General features: G+C 43.4%; 1 protein-coding gene and 1 long non-coding RNA gene across 2 annotated transcripts in view; one reads left to right on the top strand and one right to left on the bottom strand.

Annotated features, from left to right (window-relative positions):
- The window catches only part of DMBX1 (diencephalon/mesencephalon homeobox 1), a 40024-nt gene extending 18071 nt beyond the window's left edge, over positions 1-21953 (bottom strand). Inside the window, exon 1 of the mRNA XM_020807512.3 lies at positions 21839-21953. The gene's annotated coding sequence lies outside the window, so the exon portion shown is untranslated. The remainder of the gene's footprint in view (positions 1-21838) is intronic.
- Positions 9018-10131, top strand: LOC144589039 (uncharacterized). Its single transcript, XR_013544896.1, has 2 exons — positions 9018-9143; positions 9946-10131. It is a non-coding gene; the product is annotated as an uncharacterized LOC144589039 (long non-coding RNA).
- Positions 21954-22809: the final 856 nt, after the last annotated feature.

The following is a 22809-nucleotide window of genomic DNA, read 5'->3' on the forward strand; positions in this document are numbered from 1 at the left end:
ACTCGGGCACAGTTAACTTCCTCCTTAGCTCCCTGCACATTCCTAGTAGAATAAATTAAATATTTAAAAGACAGTATGCAGCAATTTTCTTTGGTAAATGGTGGAGGCCATTTGTCAAGCTGCAGCAGTGTTTTGCAAGCTGTCGAATTGTGCTTACATTGGTTAAAATAATCTTTATATTTCATTAAGCAACCAAATAAGCTGATCTTCCCCACTGGCTGTATAGATGGCTTTAATTTTCAAAATCTGCAAATGCATCTTTTATGTCATTTGGTGGCTGGAGGGCATGGGTAATGCTGCAGCCAATTGGAGAATAAGCAGTGGAGTTTGATTAGCTGGTATATTACACAAATTAACATTGTTCAGTGAAAACAGCATATCTTAAGATGTCCTTGATACATAAGGGGACTGAACTTCCACCTCTCTTATTAATAACGGTTGTAGCTACAGCATGCCCTTTGTTCTAGAATTAAAGGAATGTTTGTGAAAAGGACATTAAAAGGAAATGTGTAGCTCTGACAATTAATGCTAGTTTGATTATAATCAACACCATGATGTTGGTTAAATACTCAGGAGCTGGGAAATCTTTTATGTTTAACATTTTGTACCCAGGTCCTAAATGATCCCCTGTATAAAGCATGCCAGACAGCTGGTGGTGAGGAGATGGTTCCATAACAGAGAAGAGTCACTAGTGGGAGAGTTCAGGTAGTATCTTTTCTCAGCAAGGGTAAGATTTATCCGTCATACCATCTCTGCAGGGAATTTGCCTTCATGGCTTGTGAGCAGGCAACAGGTTACAGTTGATAGTTAATCTCCTTTGATAAGCCCTTTAAGGTCCAGATGACCAAAGAGAGGTACTTCACCCTGAAATTTTAGGATAAGGTCACCCACCCACCCACTTTTATCACAAACCACCCCAGCCTTTAGGTGACCAAAAGTTCATCCTGGAGAATAGCTTTTAACAAGACTGGAAGTAAGTGACGAGTTCTATTGTTCCCTGTGTGAGAAGCAGGAGCATTTGGAGGAAATAGTGGCCAATTCATACAGAAGAGCAAAATTGGGGTGGGAGGCACTGTTGCTTCTGTGATGTCTGATAACAAATCTAGAATTTAATTAGTCAGTAATTTTGCCTGTTTAATTAAATCAATTACTTTATATCTTATTGATGAAGCCGCTCAGACTGGTCAATCCGACCAGATGAGCGGGATATAAATCAAATAAATAATAATAAATAAATAAGATTAATAAGTCAGTTGAGTAGATGCCACCTTAATTTGCCTATGCATTGCTTGTTTGTTACATAGTGCGCCTTTGTTAAGTGAGCTGCAGGTGGTGTATATGACGCCTCCTTCCCATTTTATGCTTATAACTACCCTGAGAAGCAGGTCAGCCTAAGGCAACGTGAGAGAGGTCCCAGTCAGCCAGCAAACTCCAGTAAAATCCAATCATCTAGATTGCACAGCTCATTCTCCTCAAGATTCACCTGAATCCTCCCAAGCCCTTCTGGAAGTGTTAGTGTCTGGCCTTCTGGCACATACACCACATCTGCCACTTCTGGGTTGGAGTCAGGATCTTGTAGTTGGAAGGGAGCTAGGCATCTGCAGTGCCGGGCCCTGGGCCAAAACTGACATGGAATCAGTTCAAAGCTCATTCCATGTCCTCTGCCATGCATGAGATGGAGCTCTATGAGGATAGGGGTCCAGAGGTCCACAACCATGGAATAACTGGGGATTCTCTCTATAGAGAGAGCAGTGACGGTGAACCTTTTTGGGCCCGAGTGCCCAAACTGAAAACAACAACAACAACAAAACCAGCGGGCAGCAGGCTGTGGTGGCAACGGAACCGGAAGTGGTGGCGGCGGAACTGGAAATGGCAGAAGAAGGTGGAATCCTGGGCATGGGGGTGACTCGAGACCCCACTCTGGATCCGCCGCCAGCGCCAGCAGCTCCGGATCCTGGCCTGCCACCTCGCGAAGTGCCAGTACTGTGGCTGCTGCCACCAACTCAGATTTGGCTGTGCGGGGGGGGGGGAGGAGTAGCAATCTGGTGACTTTGGGCTTGTGTGCCAGCAGAGAAGGCTCTGCATGCCAGCTGTGGCACACATGCCATAGGTTCGCCATCGCTGATATCAAGCCTCCACCTGCTCCTCCACTGCATTGTCCCAGATGCCTTCTTCCTCCAGTCCTGATAAGCCTGCTCCAGCCTCCTTACTTCCAGCTGTCTCTTGAGTCCCTATGGCTACTTTCCTTCTCTAGTCCTTGCTCTTCCTCCATCTTTATTCTCTCCAGTTGGGACATACCTCCACCCCATTACCCTCATCAACCATCTCTCCTTCTCAGTCCTGAGTCAGTCAACCAGCTTTAGCACCTGCCCAAGGCCCTGGAGAAGGTGATTCCAATGGGCTCTCCAAGGGGCAGGGGGCAAGAGCAGACAGCCCGTCAGGAGCACCAGGGGCAATGCTCTCACACTACAGAACAATAACATCAATTAGCCATTTGCCTAAGATTTTCTAAAAATATGCATGGCATAATTTAAAAGCATTCTGAAAAATGGACTGGAGAAATGCACTTTCAAAACTAGGGAAGCATGATTCTGCATACATGTATTGAGAGAGAGATGCCTTTACATTACTATCTTTCAGTGTGACAAAAGTAGGAACGTAAGTATATATGCCTTTTATGGAGTCCACCATGGCAAACGGATGGGAACTGTTGATAAACAAAGGTCTGGATTCAAGAAATAATTGCCATAATGGGCAACCTGTATCAACAATAAACACTTGTAGAAGATCTGATGACAGAAGTTATAGGCATTGGTGAAGATGTATACTTTTTCCATTGCTTTTTGATTTGTTTTCTGAGAATAGTTTTAGAGTTGCAAGTTCAAGTTCAAATGATGTAGTGGTTGCCAACAGCATCTGATGGGCAGACAAGACAGAATTACTAAATGATAATTTAAATGGTCTGCAAAGGTTGTTCAGTAAAGTCAGTGTCGTAAGTAATGAACATGGTGAAAATATGAATGTTAAGAAAATCAAGTCCATGGTAATCGGTAAAAAGCAAGCTGCCCAAAAATTCAGTTAGGGATCCAATGTGAAACTTCAGAACACATTTACAAATACAGTATAACTAATTTATAATTTAGTAGTAGGATCATAGCTGTGCAATACATGTCAGAGTAGAAATGGTGATATTCATTATGATGCAGTATGCAACAAAAATTTAAAACTAGTTTTCAGAATGTATGTTGTATCCTGTTATGGATTATTATTTCTACTGTACAGCATGAACCTGTGGATGCATGAGTCTATAAAAAGAAATAGAAGTAGTTGAAATGTGGACGGGTTGTTCAATACTAAGGATCTACTGTATTGAAAGGGTAGGCAAAGAAGAAATATTAGGGGAAATGAATGCAAGACTGAGAAATTATAACAAATAAAATGCAGAAAGTTATAATATTTCTGTCACACAATAGGAAACAAGTGGCAAGTGTTACAGCTGATCACTCAAGGTAAAGTGAATGCAAAAAGTTGAGTAGGAGGGAAAATAATTTATTGGCTGAAACACATGGGATCCTAGTTTCTGTAACACGTTGTTTAAAAGTGCCACTTCCAAAATCAGTATAGCTGTGATAACATCCACCTTCTGGTAGCAGATGACATATTACAATGGCATTTTTTCTGTGGGATCTAGAAGAGTCCCTCTTAAACAGCCATGCTCTGAAACATCTATCTGTAACTATTGGATGACTTCACTTGGACATTTAGAATGAGATTTCCTTAATAAGTTCAGTTCACCCAGTTCAATTTGCCTTTGTCGCTTGATTCAGGTGGGAATGGGCAGGTTGCTGAAATAGTGTCTGAGTATGGTCACAGACTGGACCAAAACCAATGAACTGAAGGTGAATCCCAGCAAGAGACTGGCCTTCTGGGAGTAGAGATAGAAGTCCCATTCTCTCTCTCTCTCTCTCTCTCTCTCTGTGTGTGTGTGTGTGTTTGATGTCAGAGAAATTGGTGTGCATCCTTTTTGACGGAGTTGCAGTATCTGTCAAAGAAAGGGTGTACAGTTTGGGAGCAGTATTTGATCTGCTTTGTCATTTTAGGCTCAGCATGATCACAGTCTTAGCATGATTCATGAAATATAGCAATGTACTAGAAAGAATTAGATTAGAGCTGTGTGATTATTTTCCTCTAAAACCAATGGGCATAGGAACTCGGAAACTGAAAAAGCAAACTCAGAAGTCATGGAAGTAGGAATTGTTCACCCTTCAAAGCAAGGGTGGCTGGTGCCTCCCAATTTCAGAGGTGTTGCTAATCCAGTTTGGGTTTTAGTCTGTCATTTACTAGAGCTGTCCAAGACGCTGAATCTCATCCCCAAATTAGGTTCAGCACCTTGCATAACTCCTGTAAAGGGCAAACTAAAACCTGGAGTGGATTCACATCACCTCCAAGATTAAAATTGCCAGCCACCCTTGCTCCAAAGCTATTCTTTTCTTTTCCCCTTTAGTGTCTTACATGACTACATACCAGGGACCTACAGGTATCATCTCCAACCCCATCTCTTGAATTGCAAAGACCCAATTCTGGAAAACAATTCATTCCGCCGCCCCCCCCCCAACAAAAATGATTATTTTCCAAATTTTCTAAATTCCAAATTCGGTTGCTCTGTTCTGTTTTGTTCTAAGTGGAGACTTCCAGATTCATCTTTATGTGCCGTGCACATTGGCCAAATGGGAATAAAAGCCCTGGTCCAAAACCATATCTGAATCTCTAAGATAGGTTTGTGCGGATATTGACCCAAAGAATCACCAGTGAGATCCACTGAGATGACTGAATTGCCGCTCCAACCACATGCTCATTGATTTGGCAGGAAACTAATCAAGGCATGTTGTACAAAATGAATCAAGGAAGACTTCTCAAGAGGATAAAGCATAAACCTGAAGGCTCCACAGGGAGTTAGGTATAAATATTAATGACAAAATGGAAATAAAAATGTTTCATTTCACTTCTAGAAATCACTGCCTAGGGAAGAAATACTTTTAAGCTGTATGAATTTCCAGTACGCTGAACTAGCCTGGAAGTAATGGTAGAGATTTCAAGGAAATCCATGACGAGAAAGAACAAACTCTGAACCGCAAGGTGGCCATTTTAACTCTACCTGATATAAATAAGAGATCTTTGTTTTCACCCTATCTTAGGAAAACCAAGGAACAAAGCTTCAAATTAACACAAGGAAACACTGCCCTTATATGGGTCTCAAGAAATGTAACCCAGACAACCCTTTCACCTGGAGGCCAGGTTATAAGATTTGGTGAAAGCACTGTCATATTGGGAGAATACTAGATACCCTGCTTAACATGACAGAACTATTAACCAAAGTGTGAGGAGAGTGTGTGGCTCAGCCAATGGTGTCTGTCAAAAATCTAGTTCAACTTGAAAAGTTACTTTTTAAAAGGAATTGTTTCTGACTAAAGCGCCTTCTATAAATATGAAGACAGGAACTGCTGGATCCTGTACCAGGAGAGGGAAGCTCAAGCCTTCCATATAGTTAAGTGTTCTTTCTCTTGTTGTTCTGAGCTGTGTACTCCATTTCCTTGAGTATGGATTGGGATCCAGGAATTGTGGAGTAGATGGAAAAAACACATTGGGACAGTTCCATGAACCCTTACAGAGGACTCCTCTCAGTATATCACCACAGCGTACCTGTGGCTGTGTTACCATACAAGAAAAAGACCACACACAATAAAGCACAAACTCCAGTCAGTATTGGTATCATTACAGCCAGTGGGGGCCCACCACTAATCAGGGTGCATGTCAGGGCCTTTGCCTCAATGACCATACTGTAGACAAAACACTGCACCTTCATTTAGTATCCCATACCTACTAGCTTCCCATGACACTACAAAGAGATAACAAAAAAAAATTAATAAAAATTAAAAAAGAAAGAAACAGTAGCAGATGCCATAGCTTTCACCCACAATGACACAGTATGGTGGCTCTTCTGGGTTATTGCATTTTGAGAAATGCTGGTGGGTGGAACTAATGCTGCTTGGAGGCCATCAACCTTGACTCTGACAGGCTATTAAAACAAATTGAGAAGAAATCTGCATGTGAGTCCTGAGCAAATGGGAGAGCTTTTCTGAATGTAAGATCATACCTTTCTAGCTGTACTCTTGGCAAGTTGGAAAAAAGCCTTCCTGTGTGTTGAAAAGGCTTTGGATCCTTTGGATCAAGCTCAGAGCTGTAACCAGCTATTCTGGCTCAGGTGTGAGCCCCCACCTCCCAAAGAGAATGAGCAAAATGTTGCATCCCCAAAAAGAATGATGTTGTTTTTAAAGGGAGAGGGATAGGAGATGGTGCCACTCATTTTCCAAACACTCACCAGCAGACTCCTCTCCAAAAGCTCTCTAAATTTTGGTATCCTGGGGGAAAGAGCCACAGCCTTAATTCAATTTTATGTCTTTACACAGTTCTGTTGTACTTACCAGTTGTAGCCTTTCATATTTTCCTTCCTGTAATTCTCTTAAGGTTTTTCCCCCCTCTCTCTTTCAGTCAACTCTTCACTTGATTTTAAGTTTAAAACACGACCTTTGGCTCCTGTCCTTGAAGCTAAGCCAGGTATACAGAGTCCAGTGAGGCACTAATACTCAGCATGCCAATCTTAGGGAATAATGAATGTATCAGTTCTACTTTCGACCATATCAATTCTGAAAAACACACACAAAACCTTCAGGTATTTTCCATCATATTGATAAAGAAATGTCTGGATGTATTCTTATTTTTTTAAAAAATTGAGAAAATTTTCTTCTGTCCCTACTCATGCTTTCTTCCAGGCTGGAGGCACCTTACTTCCCATTATTCCACAGACTCTGGTATGTCACACCATTCCTTAATTCCACACGTCTGCTTCTCTTTCTATGGCACTAGTTCTGATCACTTCCTTTGTGATTTCCTTCTCAGCCAAAGATCCACATCCTTGATTCACTATTTTAGAAAGGCACAGACACTTACTGTCCCACTGGCCAAAACAACATAATTATTATCAACAGAACTAATGATTACAGGTTACACAAATAACTGCAACAAATGTCTTCAACATGTGCTTCCTTGCTGTTTAATGCCAATATATTCAACACCAGGCATTTGAACTGTTATGAATCTACTCTCTCTCTCTCTCCCTCCTGAAAACTGTTGTCTGCTCCTGAAGGCTGAAAATACAACCTGCACATCAGCACAGATCACTTGAATCAGTTTTCTGGCAGCCTTATACAGTATTATACATGTCATTATACGATATGTATATGCAGCTTTTCTCCCATCATCGCCACCATGACTTCCACTCATTGGCTTCTTTCTGTTTCCCTTCTCTGGCACATACAGGACACCAAAGGAAGTCTCCATTGCTCCTGTAAAGTAGAATCGCAGAGAGTCTTGTGAGAGCAAGGGGTACAGATGTAACCCTTTTGCTATTTGCAGGAAAGAGACCACAGTTCCCTTTCCTCCCTTGATTGGAATCAGCCCGTATTCTAGCACAGTGCTTTCAAGACTGATGGAGTCGAAGGCTGCTCATCTGTGGGTCATGGGCTGGCCCTGGACTAACAGGAGATGATACTAGATGGGGCTTTTTTAGTAGCTGCTCCCTAACAGTGAAATTAACTCCCTAAAGAAGCCAGGTTGGTCCTCTCCCTTCTGTCCTTCCTTCTGCAGCTCTCGATTTTTCTGTTCAGGCAAGATTTGGCAAGTGAGTAGCTGCCAAAGAAGAGCTTTCAATGGTAGGGCAGTGGTGTCAGTTTTACCTTGTTTAATGTTTTACATTGTTGTAAATGGGTGTATGTGATTGTTTTAATATTATGATGTTTAATTGATTTTCAATATGGTGAGTTATTGTATTTTGATTGCACTTGTTTCTGTCTTTGCTTTTTAAAATTTTGCTAGCTGATGTGAGTCCTTTCATGCATTGGTGGAAAAGCAGAGTATCAATAAAATGAATGAAGGGCAAGTTCTCTATAATCAGTTCAGTCCTCAGGCAGAAGACATCCTATGGCAGCCAACCAGATAGAAGAAAAGGGGGAGAGAAATAAAGGAAGCAGCAGAAAGAGAAAATTTCGAAGCCCTTCACTCATGTCTGGCTCTAGAATCACCCTCCAACCAAAAATGGCCACTGACAAATTACCTCTCAGAGAAGTTGCCTGTCTTTTAAGACATCATTCTGCTTACTTGTAAGTAAAAATCATATTCCATCCATATAAATATATCTGGTTTATTATATTTATGTGGTACCTGCGCCTATCCAGGACAGCTCTAGATTAATGATTTATACAAAATCTTCCTTTCATATTTTTCTTAAATCTTTCAGATGCAAAGAGTCCAAAATATCTATAACATATGTGTGGCTCCAGTTTTAACCTGTACATTGCCGAGAGTACTAATAGGGCAGTATATCAATCAATCAATCAATCAATCAATCAATCAATCAATAAAATGAACTTTGAGCTCTAAACCTATTTTATGGTTCCTGGGAATAATCTAGATATCTATCAGAACATTCCTCCCATTTATATAATTTATAGGAAGAGAAATACCATAACGTCTCCCTTAGATTAATTCAGAGAACTGTTGACTGCATATATTAAGGGCTCAGAAGATTATCTTTACAATTTCTAAATAAAGTTTCAGTGGAAAACTCAGGTTGTGACCTGTAGTGCTGTTAATCCTCACTAGATATTTGGTCCTTCTTTGGCTGTGTTGGATTTGAAATCTAAATTCTAAATGGATTGTAAATGAGATGTAGATGGACATACATTTTATAGACATTACAAATTATTCTTGACATTGCATCATAATCTTTGCTGGTATTTTATTCAAATGGTTAGAGTTATGTGGTACCATTATACTGAAATTCTTCAGAAAAGGATGGACTTTTTTTATAGTACTTCTTATGACTATCATTACAATTTGAAAATGTTTGAATAACTAAAGATATATTATTTTGCTGAACCATTATTTTTTCAGACCTGTAATTCTGTTATTATTTCCAAAGCCAATGAAGCTCCTGTAAGAGAGGCATCCCCTGGTTATGCTGGCTGAATTAGCTGGATGTCTGCTGAAGCACAGGCTCTACCAAGCTCAGTGAGACTTAAAACCAGGTATGTAACATCTATCTTATGCTTCTGTTCAAAAACAGACATCATTGTTCCTCCTTGGAACTTCTTGGTTGGAATCTTAGAACTGTAGAGCTGGCAGGGACCCTATGGATTCATCAAGTCCAGCCCCTTTCAGGGAGACGCAGTGGGGAATTGAACTCCCAACCTCTGGCTACGCAGCCGGAGACTTAATACTATTAGTGTTGACAGAAAGCTTACATAACTTGTCACAACTAACTGACAATGTGCTTGGACACAGCCCAATTGTGCAATTAGGCACATGGCCATGCATGAGACCAAGATTTACCCCAGTTCCTGAACAATTGGATCCAATTAGCTCTGGCAAGCTTCCACAGACACCAATAGTATTCTGGCCAACTTCAAGTAAGTAATTGTGATCTCATGTTATATCTCTGTTATTGTTCGATCTCTGCCATGCTTTTCTCGCAGACAGCTCAAGGCATCCTAGGGCTGTGCAGCTTGCCCAAGGCCACATAGGCTGGCTTTGCTCCTAGGAGACACAGTGGGGAATCAGACTCCTAAGCCTCTGGTTCCACAAGCAGATACCTAAACCATTGAGCTATCCAGTAATAAAGGAGACTGCAATCTTTTGCATCTTTACCTGGGAAAAGCTCAACAGATCTCCTCTTTTTTTAAAAAAGGAAGAAGGAAATAGAAATGGTGAGGAAAAAATGATGAGACGGTTAACTGCAGCCCTTCAAGCTTTTTTTTTTCATTGCAGAAATGCTGTGTACTTTTTCAGAAATGAAACAGCATTCCTCTCAATTCATGTTTTTTTTCCCAGGGTAAAGAAATTAACATTATGGACTGAGCCAGAGGGTATGACAGCAAGTGTGTCCCACCAAGCAGACACAGAACTACTTTCAAGGAATTGTGCCTGGATTGTGCTATAGATGTGTTGCTCTCCTGCAACTATAGTCCAGATGGCTGGGAAGATGTGTGTTCTTTTCTACTGTTCACAAAAAGAAAATTATTGGAGAAATAAGACCACTGCTTATGTAGTATGTTCTGAAAGAATGATCTAGCAGAGGTTAGTTATAAATAAATCTCATTTAAACCGACTCATCTTTTGCTAACTGAAATTTCATTTCAGTCATAAGAAATAGCCAACTATAACTGAATCGGACCAATGAACTGTGCACAATAATAGACAACACAATTCTTCTTCATGTTGTCAAAAACACGACATGGATGACCTCACCCCCCCCAGCAAATGGAAACACCCACAAACCAAAGCGCCAGACAGCCAATTTAAAATTCACCAATTGATAGTGATGTGCTCAGTAACGGAGTACTCAAATTTCTGTGCATCAACAATTTGTACAAAATGCTTACTCTGGCCACTTATTTTAATCTGGGGGTTGCTGTCCAACAACATCAGCAGGGCTGCACTTTGCCCATTCATGTTTGTATAGGTTCAGGAGTATCACTTTTCATTTGGTTCTGTTGTTAAACCGTATTCTGTTTATGCCCTGGTTCACAATTCCAGTTACTATCAGTTAACAACTTAACAACCTTCCCTGAGCTGTAGTCCAACAAATCATGTTGAACTACAGTCTCCCATCATCCTCAGCCACCATGCCCATTGGCTGTACCTTTAGCTGCTATTTCTCTCTTTACATAGTAATGCCCATCAAAGAAAAATGTGTGCAGTGTATGTAACATGTCTCCCTCCACTCACTGAGCTGGTGAAAACATTCTTTATATAACATTTTTTCCCTGCATGTATAGTCATAATCTGTGCAATCAAGTTGATTCCAATTTTTGTCAAGCCTTTCCAGGTTTTCCTATGCGGAGAGTATTCAGAAACAGTTTACCATTCCCCCCTTTTTTTGAGGGGGATACTCATTGACTGCAGCTTGCCCAGGGCTACAGAGGCTGTGGCACAATGGGAAATCAAACACCTCACTGTTGGCACCACAGCCATATACTTAACTTACAGAATGGTATATATTGGACATGACAACATCTGACACTCTACATGATAGCAAAACAATATGCAGAAAGAAAACATAGTGACATATTACATGCATCTGTGAAGCCACCTCCATATTTTTTTTAGGACTGGGATATCTTCAGTTGATATAAATCAGCCATAGGTCTATGTATTTAGGCTGTGGATCAAACTGTTAGCCTTAAAGAAATGGCATTATTGTTATGTTCCCAAAATAATCAAATAAGCCTAAAAAACTTGTACACTTGGGAAAAATCCATGTTATTCCATAGCAATAAATTGATTCAACTTTGATCAAGCTATTTTAATTACTTTGCTATTTATTTTAATTAACAATAGAACTATGAGATCTAGCCATTTAAAAATTACATAATTGTAAGATATTTGTCCCAAGAAAACAGAAATGCAGGGATTTAAAGATTTCTAAGAGGTGAATATTCCTTTCAAAAGTAATTTATTAACAGAAAGTATATATAATTAATAACATTTTAGCTTTTTTTTTTTTTTTTTTTTTTTGCAATGGTATGTACAAATGTGCTCCATGCAGTTTTCAAAATCCTAATATAAGCAACACCGACCATGCTTAAAGAAGCGATAAATAGCCGCGGCCTCACCACATACGATTAGGTATCTTAGCAAAGCTAAGCAAAGCACCTAACTTCAGGCCACTCATCTGAAAGTTTGTTTCTCCAGTCATATTCAGACGGGTATGTTTGCTTGTTTTGCCTTTGATCAATTTGACGCCGACTCTCCCGCAATGTGCCTAGCTGCTATCGGCCAGAAGTCGTCATTTTGGTTTGGGCACCGCTGAATTTGTTTCTCTGGCTTTTGTGTCTGGTGTTTAGGAAGAGATTGATGACTCCAGGGACAAAACCCATTACAGTTATCCACAGGCTACAGAGACCAATACTGTGTAGAAAAAGAAAAAAGAACCAAGGAAAGGAAAGGAAATTGGGGAGGGGGGTATATATATATTCCTGGCCTCTTCTGCCAATGTCCACTGCTTGTGACCCAGAAGGAGCCTTTTTCTTATAGTCTTTAATATTGTCCCTTGAGGGCACAGCTAATAGGCCCTATGCCACGACAGACAGATATGGTCTGCAAAGGCGGTGGGGCAGCAGACAGAACTCTGTTCTCTATATCTTGTAGCATGCTCTAACAGGCAGTAGCACTGAGTTAACAGTTACCTCCTGTGAATATATATTCTCAGAGATAACAGCCAATGTTGTGTGACTGCTTTCACACAGAGGATACCCAGGATTAATCTCACTGGATTTTCTACAAGATTTGATGCTAAGGGCAGGCCATTTTTGTTAACCTGGGACAGGCGCATGCAAGAGCAGATGCATATGTTGTATTTTTGTGCATGTATGTCACTTGGGTACAGTCACCTCTATATGGAACTCTCAGAGACTGGCTTTCCCACCTGCTCTGTCCAGTCCTAAATTCGGAAACATCACTGTTTGGGACTATAACTCCTGGACTCGCCCAGCCAGCATGGGAAGAGATGCTCTTCATAAGCTAGCTAAGGCCCTCTTAAGAAACAGCTGTTTGAGAAGTGATATTTGTGTATGGTTGCCTAAAGGCCGGCACCTCTGCATAGAGGTTACTACTCATATCTCAGAGAGATGTTTTTCTCTGAGGCAGGGCAAAAATGTCATTGAATTCCAACTATGTTTTAAAGATGTAATGGAAAGAATGGGAGTTGCTCCAAGTGGCCTTTTTAACTGAAAGGCAATGTAGGAGCAAACAATAATACTCCATAGCATAACCACAGAGCATATCCAGAAGGACCCCCCAAGTATCTATGAATACCTGGATGTTCTTCCATTGTATGGAATGAACAGATTCTTATATACGAATGTCAATTCCTTAGTTCAAAATAGTAATGTTAGAATCCACTCAAAATCACCCAAGACCATAATCTGGTGCTCTGTGTGACCCAAACCATATCTAGAGGTATGTACGTAATGTCAACAGTAATTGGTACAACTGACATTATATCTCCACTATCTGACATATAGCCATGTATCTCCAGTATGACTGATATTGATAGTCTGAGTGATTACTTAAGCCTTCCTCAGTTGGTTCCTCAGGTATCCATCGCGCCCAGACAACATGGTTCCAAGATCCCCATAGGCTGGGCATGATGGGCATTATCAGCCAACACATCTGGAAGAAGGCTGCAGAACTGCGCATTTCCCTGGAACGCTACATTAGAGAATTCCAAACAATTCTCCATTGCTCTGTTTGGTGTTTTCTTTGAACCCCATCAAGGTCTGTTCTCAGATACAGAACACAAAGTAGCCAGTATCCAGTTCAATTATCCACATGCACGCAGAGCACCAACTGCAAAATTAGTGGCAACAAGGTGCTGTTTGCCAATGAACAGCTGCACAACCAGCATCTTGTTAGACTGCTGCAGCAGCTGCCACAGCCATAGTTCTACATACTTAAATACCAAATGGGATATTGGCCATTGCATCAAGGCATTGCATCAAGCTGTGATGCGCTCTGTAACATCTGGCACAATAAAATTGGGATTATTTATTTGTTTATTTGATTCATATACTGCCCTATTAGTGCAAGCACTACTTGGGGTGGCTTACAAGTTAAAACTTCAAAATCCCACAGACCTCATTATTATAGCCATTATTATACCTGAAATGAACATGATCTGTGCCAGCACAAGATATTTGGCTATCTGGCCAATACCATGCACCATTCAGAAGCGCATTCCTATGCCATCTTCTGTTCTTGTTTTCTCCCCATTTCTTTCGACCTACACACCCAGCTGCTGTAGCAAGTGGCTTCATCTTGTGGCTCTCAGCATGATGCTCCTAGTCGTGTATCGGGCAGCAGTGCAAAGAGCATGGATTCGCTAACTGCCCCCGTTCCATATTTGCTTCATTTCTGTTAATTACATAATTACAGTGAATTTCTCATGTTTTCTCCATTAGGATGCAATGTATACAACTGCCTTTTATTCTCCTCTCCTTTCTCACCTGCTGCCAGTGTAAAAGTTTCCAAGACGTTTAGAAAATGCTATCAAGGCTGCGAAACCAGTTCTGTACTTGCAATTAATGGACAGGCAGACAAGGCAGGTAGGCAGGCAGGTCGAGAAACCATCTCTGGATTAGATGTAGTTTTAGCCATGCAGAAGGCAGTCCTACGCAGGGATGCTCAGAAGCCAGCTCCATTTGCAATCTTGGCATTTTACCAGTGGCTTTTGCAATGGGTTGTCTGGATTTCTTGTGAATGTTAATGTTGTGTGCTGGTGTTATTGCATGCTAGCATTTTTTTAAAAAAATTGTTCTAAGAACTCCATTGGATTTTTTTTTAATTTTGCAATGCATCCTCAATTTTAAATGGAAAAGAAAGGAATTTAGTTCACTGAGGCTGAGCAGCCTTAGATACATAGCTCTAAATTCAATTACTAGTCTCCACTAAAGTAGATACCCTGAATCAGAGTGGTCAATATGACCAGATAGGCGGGATATAAATGGAATAAATAAATAAATAAATAAATAAATAAATAAATAAATAAATAAATAAATAAATAAATAAATCGGGATATAAACCAGATAACTTACAGTTCTTTCTAACCAAGAATTTCATACTATCGAAAACCCTTGTTTCCAGTCTTATCCCCTTAACACTGCCCAGAATAATTAAAAAAAAAACCCCAGCCTTCCCTTCCTTTCCCTCCTGTTCCCTCCCGTTCAACTAAGAGCGCTTTAATTCCACACACCCCCACCCTCCCCTGCGTTTTCTGTGAGCCAAGGGAGAGGTGCCGGAGAAGGAAAAGGCCTTTGGGGAAGCTAGGGGCTACTTCCAGACAAAACTGTTATCCATTAACATCCAATTATCACTTGGTCCAAGCCATTAATTATAAATCAGCCTCCTAATTGGGATAATTAGCTCTCTGCTGCTTAATGTAGTGTGACTGATGCGTTTGGAGAGAATGTAATCACTCCATTTGTTTAGCTTTAGGAGAACAATATCCAACTCGCATGCTTTAATTTCAGACTTATCTCCCCTCCCCCTCTCCTTTTGGCATTAAGAGCGCTTTGTGGGCCCAATTAATTGTTTGGGGAGTCATGCCATTGATGGGCATATGTCAGTTTTCTCGGGCAGCAAGAAATAGTCCCCGGGGAAGCAGATTTCCTGCCCTGATCGAAAAGCTGAACAGAATTGTTTGAAAAACTTCACTTTAAGGGTCTGCTTTTTAATATTTCATAGAGACAAGTTAAGGATTAGGGTGTGTGTTTTTTATTGGTTACAAAAAACGGGAGAAATATTTCCCTTTCATTGCTTTCGTTCGCTTTTTAAAATGTTTGTTGTCTGCTCATTTTACACATTTTGCTTTCGACAGTTTGTTTTTTTCTTATCATTCTCTGCTTTCTCAACTTTCTACATTTTCTTCTGTCAGCAAATAATGCCCCCCCTTCACGCCAATGTTGATGTGGTAGCTTCCTGTTGCGAAGCGATTACGGCATCCCGACGAACAGATCTGCGTGACCTCCAAAGCTTGCACTGTTTTACACCGGCAGCCAGTGGATTAAAGGATGAATGTACCCTTTATTTTCATTCCATTGCCTCTTAATTGGCCGTTGGTCAGCTCTCAGACTGAGGATTCCCTTCTAAAAGGAAACTCCGTTGCATTTCTTAACTTTTTCGGACTTCGGAGGCTCTTGGTGGGATCAGCGTTGCACCAACGTCGATTAAAACCGTGGCGAGTGACAGAGGCAGGACCCCTCGGAAAGTTATTTTGCGCAAGACCCACTGCAAGGGGCCGGGGATGCGCAAGAATTACACACTCGCCACTCCCATGTATTTTGAAGGAGCTTGCGCAGGAGAATCTATTGATTCTCACTACTCCCTGTCTTAGCATTACAACAGGCAGAATTCACCAGAGAAGTTTATTTATTTATTTACATTCCTATGCCCGTTTTTCTCCCCATGGAAAACTTTGCGCTAGTTCTCTTGCAAAGACGCCGGAAAGAAGCCAAGGCTGTGCAAGAGCCACTTCCTTCGCCGTTCCGGTGCAATTCGAAGAAGCCCATTCAGGAAAATGAAAACTTCCTCCCGACACCCGGCCCCGCCAGCTCAAGTCTTTCTAATGGCGACTTTAGCTGAGCCCCTCATCCGCCGCTCCCTTTCATGCAGTCAAGACCAGAAGCCCTTCTGTCTAGGAGAGGAAACTCGCCGTGAAGCAGAATCCCCCGGCAGATGCTTTTGGTGCTTGGTGTGGTGTTTTTTTTTAAAGCCGAAGCTTTCCGGGGCTGTTTAATGAATTTTGTGGGACTCTCAACCCCGTTTTTTCTACAACTCCTGAGAAAGGGAGGGGGAAAGGGTGGAGCGGGGTGGAAAAAATCCCTCCTCCCCTCTTGGCTTGATGTTTCATTAATGAGGGCCGCTCAGAAAGCCGTAGATAGCTGCGGGACATGATTAGATATTTATTACTGTCATTTACATGGAAAATTTGAAGAGTCAACCAAGTGGAACCGAAAGGGAAAGCGCCGGGGGGGGGGAGAGATGTTTGGCGATCTATCTACAATGGAAAGCAGAGCCAACCTCCGGCACACGTCCTCGTGTTGTTTATTCAGACAGCTGGGCTTAAGAAAGAGGAACAGCGTGAAGTTCCGCGAAACAAAATACACCGAAGTTTTACAGCGGAACAAAACCGTGAGCTCGCGGAATCAACGGCGCTTGTGGGCAAAGGCCCTTTGAGGTCGCCCTCAAAGAACGCGCCACACTGAGGTGTGCGTGTTGACCAGTTGTCATTCCAGGGCAACACTTAAAAACAAGCAAACAAAATCAAACGTCACCTTATTCAACCTGCCTCTCTCTCTCTTAAAAAAAAGCAAAAACTTCAGCCTTCTGATCTAATTCATTAAAGCGGAAATCCTAAACATGCTTGTTGTTGTTGTTTAGTCGTTCAGTCGTGTCCGACTCTTCGTGACCCCATGGACCAGAGCACGCCAGGCCCTCCCGTCTTCCACTGCCAAAGCATGCTTACCGAGGGGGGAAAGCCCCACTGCAGTCAGTGAGACTTCCTAGTGAGTAAACCTGCATTAAGATGGCGACGGCACGACTTGATTGTGTTCTTATTTTTAAAGAGAAGATTTGTGAGAGACGAAGGGACGGGAAGAATAATGTTGGCAAATGGCAGTTTCTTCAAAAGGAGTTCTCCTTGTGGTCCGGTGAACACACCTTCCAAACACTCTCGGGATCAGATGAGAGTTCATATTTTGGACATCTATATACTGTATATTTTCTTGCAATAGAATTTTGAAAGATCCGTTTTACGGGGCAGCGACCGATACATACACGTGTGTGTGTGTGTGTGTGTGTGTGTGTGTGTGTGTGTGTGTGTGTGTGTGTGTGTGTGTGTGTGTGTGTGAGAGAGAGAGAGAGAGAGAGAGAGAGAGAGAGGGGGGGGGAATAGCTCCCCCCTTGTGCGTTCCTTCTTATTTGAGGCAAATACAGAGGGTGAATCGGGGGATCTGTTTGGTCACCGGGATTAAATAACCCGGAAAGAATGTGATCTGTTTTCTATTAGGATTTTGGAAAAGATCGATGCAAAACGTAGAAACAACGTAAGACACACACCCTTGTTTATATACCGTCTATGTACAAGACATTATTTGTAAAGGTAAAGGTTCCCCTTGACATTTAGTTCAGTCGTGTCCGACTCTAGGGCCCGGTGCTCATCCCCATCTCCAAACCATACAGACAGCGTTTGTCCCTAGACAATTTCCGTGATCACGTGGCCAGCGCAACTAGACACCTAACTCCGTTACCTTCCCGTTACCTTCCCACCGTGGTGGTCCCTACTTATCTACTTGCATTTACAGTACATGCTTTCGAATAGCTAGGCTGGCAGGAGCTGCGACAAGCGACGGGAGCTCACCCGGTGGGGTGGATTCGATCTGAGGACTGCTTGGTCTTCTGACCTTGCAGCACAGAGGCTTCTGCGGTTTAACTCGCAGCACCACCACGTCCCTTGATGATGATTATTATTAATAATATTTGTACTCATTCCCTTAAAGACACCGGAAAATACACCAGATCTCAGTTCTTGGAAAATGAGATCCTTTGAGCCAGGGCGTTTATCTGCAACAGCACTAGTCTGGTAACGGACATATCGTTAAATCCCCAAACTGGTCCCAATCAAAATAAGCCCACCTTAAAAAATAATAATAATTCTACGAAATTGCTTTCCATTTGCCGTTTCCAAGAAAGAATCAAGTTTAAAAGGCTTCCTTTCACACACCAACGCAACCAATTGGGTTTACATCAATTACCCCGGCTTAACTAGGCTAGGGATAACTCTCTTCACAACCCAAATAATATAGCATAGCACAGAGCCTCTGGCGCGTTAAAACCGTGTCTGCCCTGCATGCTTGAGGGTGAAACCTTGATAGTTTAAAAGTGAACTGTTTCGAGTTCAGTTCTTGATTGATTGATTCTTTGAATGAGTGAGTGCAGCTTTTTGGGACATCTGTTGTTTCAAAGAGACTTTCCTTCATTCCTGACCTAGCGGTGCAGAATTGGGAACCTCTGCTTCCTTATCTCAGGGCTGCTCTGCTCAGACATTTATCTGTTGAAACCTACGGACTTTTTTTTTTTGTTAGGCCCGCTATACTTGACATGGCTGCCCAAGCTTTTGAATTCCAGTTTAATGGAGATCAGGGACTTATCCAAAGGACTTACTCTTAGGTAAATGCACTCGTTGAATCTTTAAAATTATTTTAAGACTAAAATAATAGACGGATGAGACTAGTTGCCCATAAAGCTACACGATGTATCTGCTTAACAGACCTGAAGGAAAACACTGGTGGCACTAACCGTCCTAGACAACGTCGGTAAGTCCCATCGATTTCAACGGAACGTCGAACTAAACGACAGCAACCAAAATATGTAAGGCGACATCAGTAACCATTGAAAGCACTGATAAATATTTTCAGGTGCCCCCGCTTCCCTCGTGGTTTCCAAATTTCCTTCCCCCGCTCCCAAATCAGTTTTGGAAAACTACTTCCTAAAGTTTCTCTAACTTCCCCACCCCCCACCGTCCCGAAGGCATTGTTTGAACCGCTCAGAAACCGGAAGATAAGCGAATCCAAAACCAAAATTACTGGTACTGATAAAAAAAAAACCCAAGCAAACCAAAAAGTTCTAAAACTATTTTTTTTCTTTTTATTTTGCAACATCCCCTCACGTACCCAGTTTCCCCCGACTCATTTGAATCTTTTAAATCCTTGTGGAGGATAAAAGGTTCTGATCTTCAGTTAACTCGTTAGAAATTTCCTGCACCACGATCGTCGCGGGGGTGGGGGTGGGGTAAAGAAGTGCGATCCTGTGCAGGGTTCACTGGGAAGTTCAGCCCGATTCCGGGGAATTTACTGCTTAAGTACCTTTAGGATTGCGAAACCGACTCATTTGCAGCAGGTCTTACTCCGTAGATGGTAGGTAGAAAGATTTACGCGGAAGCGTAATACCAATGGGATTGCCTCCAAAGCAGAATGCGTTAAGATATGCATGTGAAACTCATCAAATTTTACGGGCTTCAAAAGTAAAGTTATAAAACCTACGTACAGGATCCGCCTGGCAGAAAGAAACGTAGGTGCCATGCAAATATACATCTGCCTCGATCCAAAGTAGACGCGCAGATTTTGGAACAACATCCTGCACACACTTTGGATCCAGCGCAATTGAGTTGGGGTTGTAGAATTGCTTTTTCTGTTTGTGGCTCGATTATCAGGAAAAAGGAGAGAAATATTCCTTAATCAAACACTAACATTTTTGGGTGGCCTGGAACAAACTGATTGCCCTTACGCATTCTTTATTTACGTAAAATATTCGTACTCCGCCTTTCTCCTTAAAAAGACCCAAGGCACACTGTCCTGCCCCAAATCCGCGTTCATCCTTCTCCTTCCCTCGCCTATCCGTTATTCCCGGGTCACGAGGAAGACTCGGCCTCAGATTATCGAAGTCTCCTCTTGACATAAAAGGGCGCCGACTGATCTTCATTGGAGTTCGCAGCCGGGCGACGGCGCAGATAGGTTTGAACGGTCCAGCTGCGGATTTATCACCATAGCTTACTAACTTGCATCTCGGCGCCCGGCGAGCGCAGAAGGGGGGGGGGGACGGAGGGTGAGATGGACGGAGCAGAAGAAAACAAAAAAGACAGATTGGCTGGGCCAGAGCCCGGTTAGTCGCGTGTAAATTTAACAATAATCGTGTGTCGTCGAGTCAATTTGACTTACGGTGACTGTCCTCAGAGTTTTCTAGGTAAAGAGTACCCAGAAGTTATTTACCATTTCCTTCTTCTGGGGGCATCCTGGGATTGTGCAGCTTGCCCAAGGCCACACAGGCTGGCTCTTCTTGGGGTGAGGGGACCTCTGGCTCCACAGCCGGACACCTAACTCACTGAGCTATCCAGCCAGCTCGTGTAAACTTACTTGGGGAATAAACTCCCGCTGAACACAGCTTGACTTGCTTTACAGTAAATATTTTCATACATGCAAATTATGTGGTTAACAAATTACATAGGGCTCCTACTGCTCTAGATCCTTAGGCCGTTTGTGCTGCACTGAATCGCTGGAGTTTAAAGTTAATTTGTCTTAAGAGTGGAACTTGGGACACCTCGAGAACATCTAGTCTAGCCCGGAAATCTCTGACACCCTTTCCGACGCCCAGCTGTTTAAATTCTTGTTAGCCCACACAAAACACAACATCGGAGTAGCCGCTGGCCCGGCACTGCCGCTTCTGCTTTGAGTGGGATTTGCCTGGATCCTCATTGCTCTGCCTTCAGCTCTTCCCCCTCCCAGCGCCGCGCCGATCGCTCTCCATGAGCCTCCCAAGACCGTTTAACTTATTAAAACATCATTATGTAAATAGGGGTGAAATTTACCGTCTACGACCTTTACAAATGAAGAGATGCGTTGTTAACACTACATGCCCTTCGGCAAATTATTTGGGATAGTGAGAAAGCAGAGCAGACGGAGGACCAGAAACATCGACGGGACGGTTGTGTGTGGCTAAAAGATTAAAGAAAGGTAACTGAACAAAAGCCAAGACTAAACTTTGACCTTCTTCGTTTTCCCGCAACAGCTCAAGGGTTCAAAGAGAAGAGCTGGAGACGTTGACAAATTTGAACATTTCCACCCCCAGGGGATTGAAACGATTTGGGGTTGCCGCCTCCTAAACTAGGAAAAACTCATTGACCAAACGAATCTGTGCGCCTGAATGTTATTCCTTCAACCATCTGCTCAAAATTACATTTGAATGGTCTCGAAGTCAAAGAAAGGGGAGAAAACATTTCTGGCGAACACTAGTACCTCTCGAATGAAGCCAAGGCGGCCCAAACGAGAGCAGCGGACTCCTCCAGAGGCAAAGAGGAGGCGAGCCGGAGGCGCCCCCCTCCCTCTTGGACGAAGAGAGGAGATACAGGTGGGTGCCAGATCCGAAAGCGCTGTCACCAAGCGCCCCGGGACTGGGCTCTGGAAACTTCTGCCAGGAGGACAACCCGACCCATGCTCCCCAACCGCCACCCCGCTGGCGCCGCGATCCCTCCTCTCGGAGTTGCCGGCGCGGAGCGGCGCCTCCTTCGCTCCCCTCTGCCTCGCCCCAGCCCCGCGCGCGCCCCTCCTGGGGGGGAGGAAAGCCTCGGGGCCGAGAGGCTCCTCCTGTCCCGCGGCGAGAGGACGCAGCCTACCTTTCCAGCTGGGCAGGGGGGGCGGCGGCGGCTTCCCTCTCCTCCTGGGTTGCCTGCCGGCGGCCTGGCAGGATTTCAGGCTCTCCTCCGTCTGGCGCGCCTGCCAACCCTCCAGACAGGGGGGGACGGGGCTCGCGCGCTTTACTCCAGCCTCTCCTCCTCCTCCTCCCGCCTCTTTCCTTCCCGGGCTTGTCTCCCGGCCCTGCCAAGCTGCCATCTACTGGGGGAGGAGGCTTCAGGAAGGAGTTTTAAAAGGAGCTTCCCACAGACTTAGGAGCTCCCCTGCGCGGCTTTCAGTGGCCCATCGCCCTGTCAATCAATCGGGAGGCTCGCTGGTCTCCTCCCCTCCCTCCCTCCTGCCGCCGCCACATCTCCCGCCCTCTCTGATCGCAAGTCGAGAAGGGGCCGTTTTGTGACTGTTCCGCCCGCCCGCCTCCATCCTCGCATTCCGGTCATTTACTCCAAGCCTAGTCAGGTGTATAAGTCTAATTGAATCCCTGGGAGATAATAATAACCGCTAGCCCGCCAGCCAAGCTGGCCTAGGAGAATTGGAGACGGTGGTGGGTGAGGGAGGCAGGCAGGCAAAAGGGGCCCCAGATTTCCATGGGGCTCTTCAAAGCAGAGGCATCTCTTGGCCACTCTGGCGAGGACTGGCCTTATTTACAAAGACGGGGCCTACTAACCTCCAAACCCTACCGCTCCTGATTCCCCAAATAGTTGTTATCATCCCTATCCTTCACCTTCCCCTCCAAAGTGTGAATGGGTGTCTGCTCCCCACTGCTGGTTGATCTCCTGGTCCTTCTGTTTTAAGCACAGTTGAATAGTTTCATGACGCCTTTCCTGTCGGGGAGGTCAATGTCCAGATCAGAGCCTTGGCAGAAGTTCTAAAGTTGCCACTTGAGTCTTTCCGTGTCTGTAAGAGCAAAGTTTTCGTCCTGCGGGATGCTTGGAAACGTTTCCAGGAAATGCTG

Source organism: Pogona vitticeps, chromosome 4 (assembly GCF_051106095.1).
Source record: "Pogona vitticeps strain Pit_001003342236 chromosome 4, PviZW2.1, whole genome shotgun sequence".
Taxonomy (NCBI): Eukaryota; Metazoa; Chordata; class Lepidosauria; order Squamata; family Agamidae; genus Pogona; species Pogona vitticeps.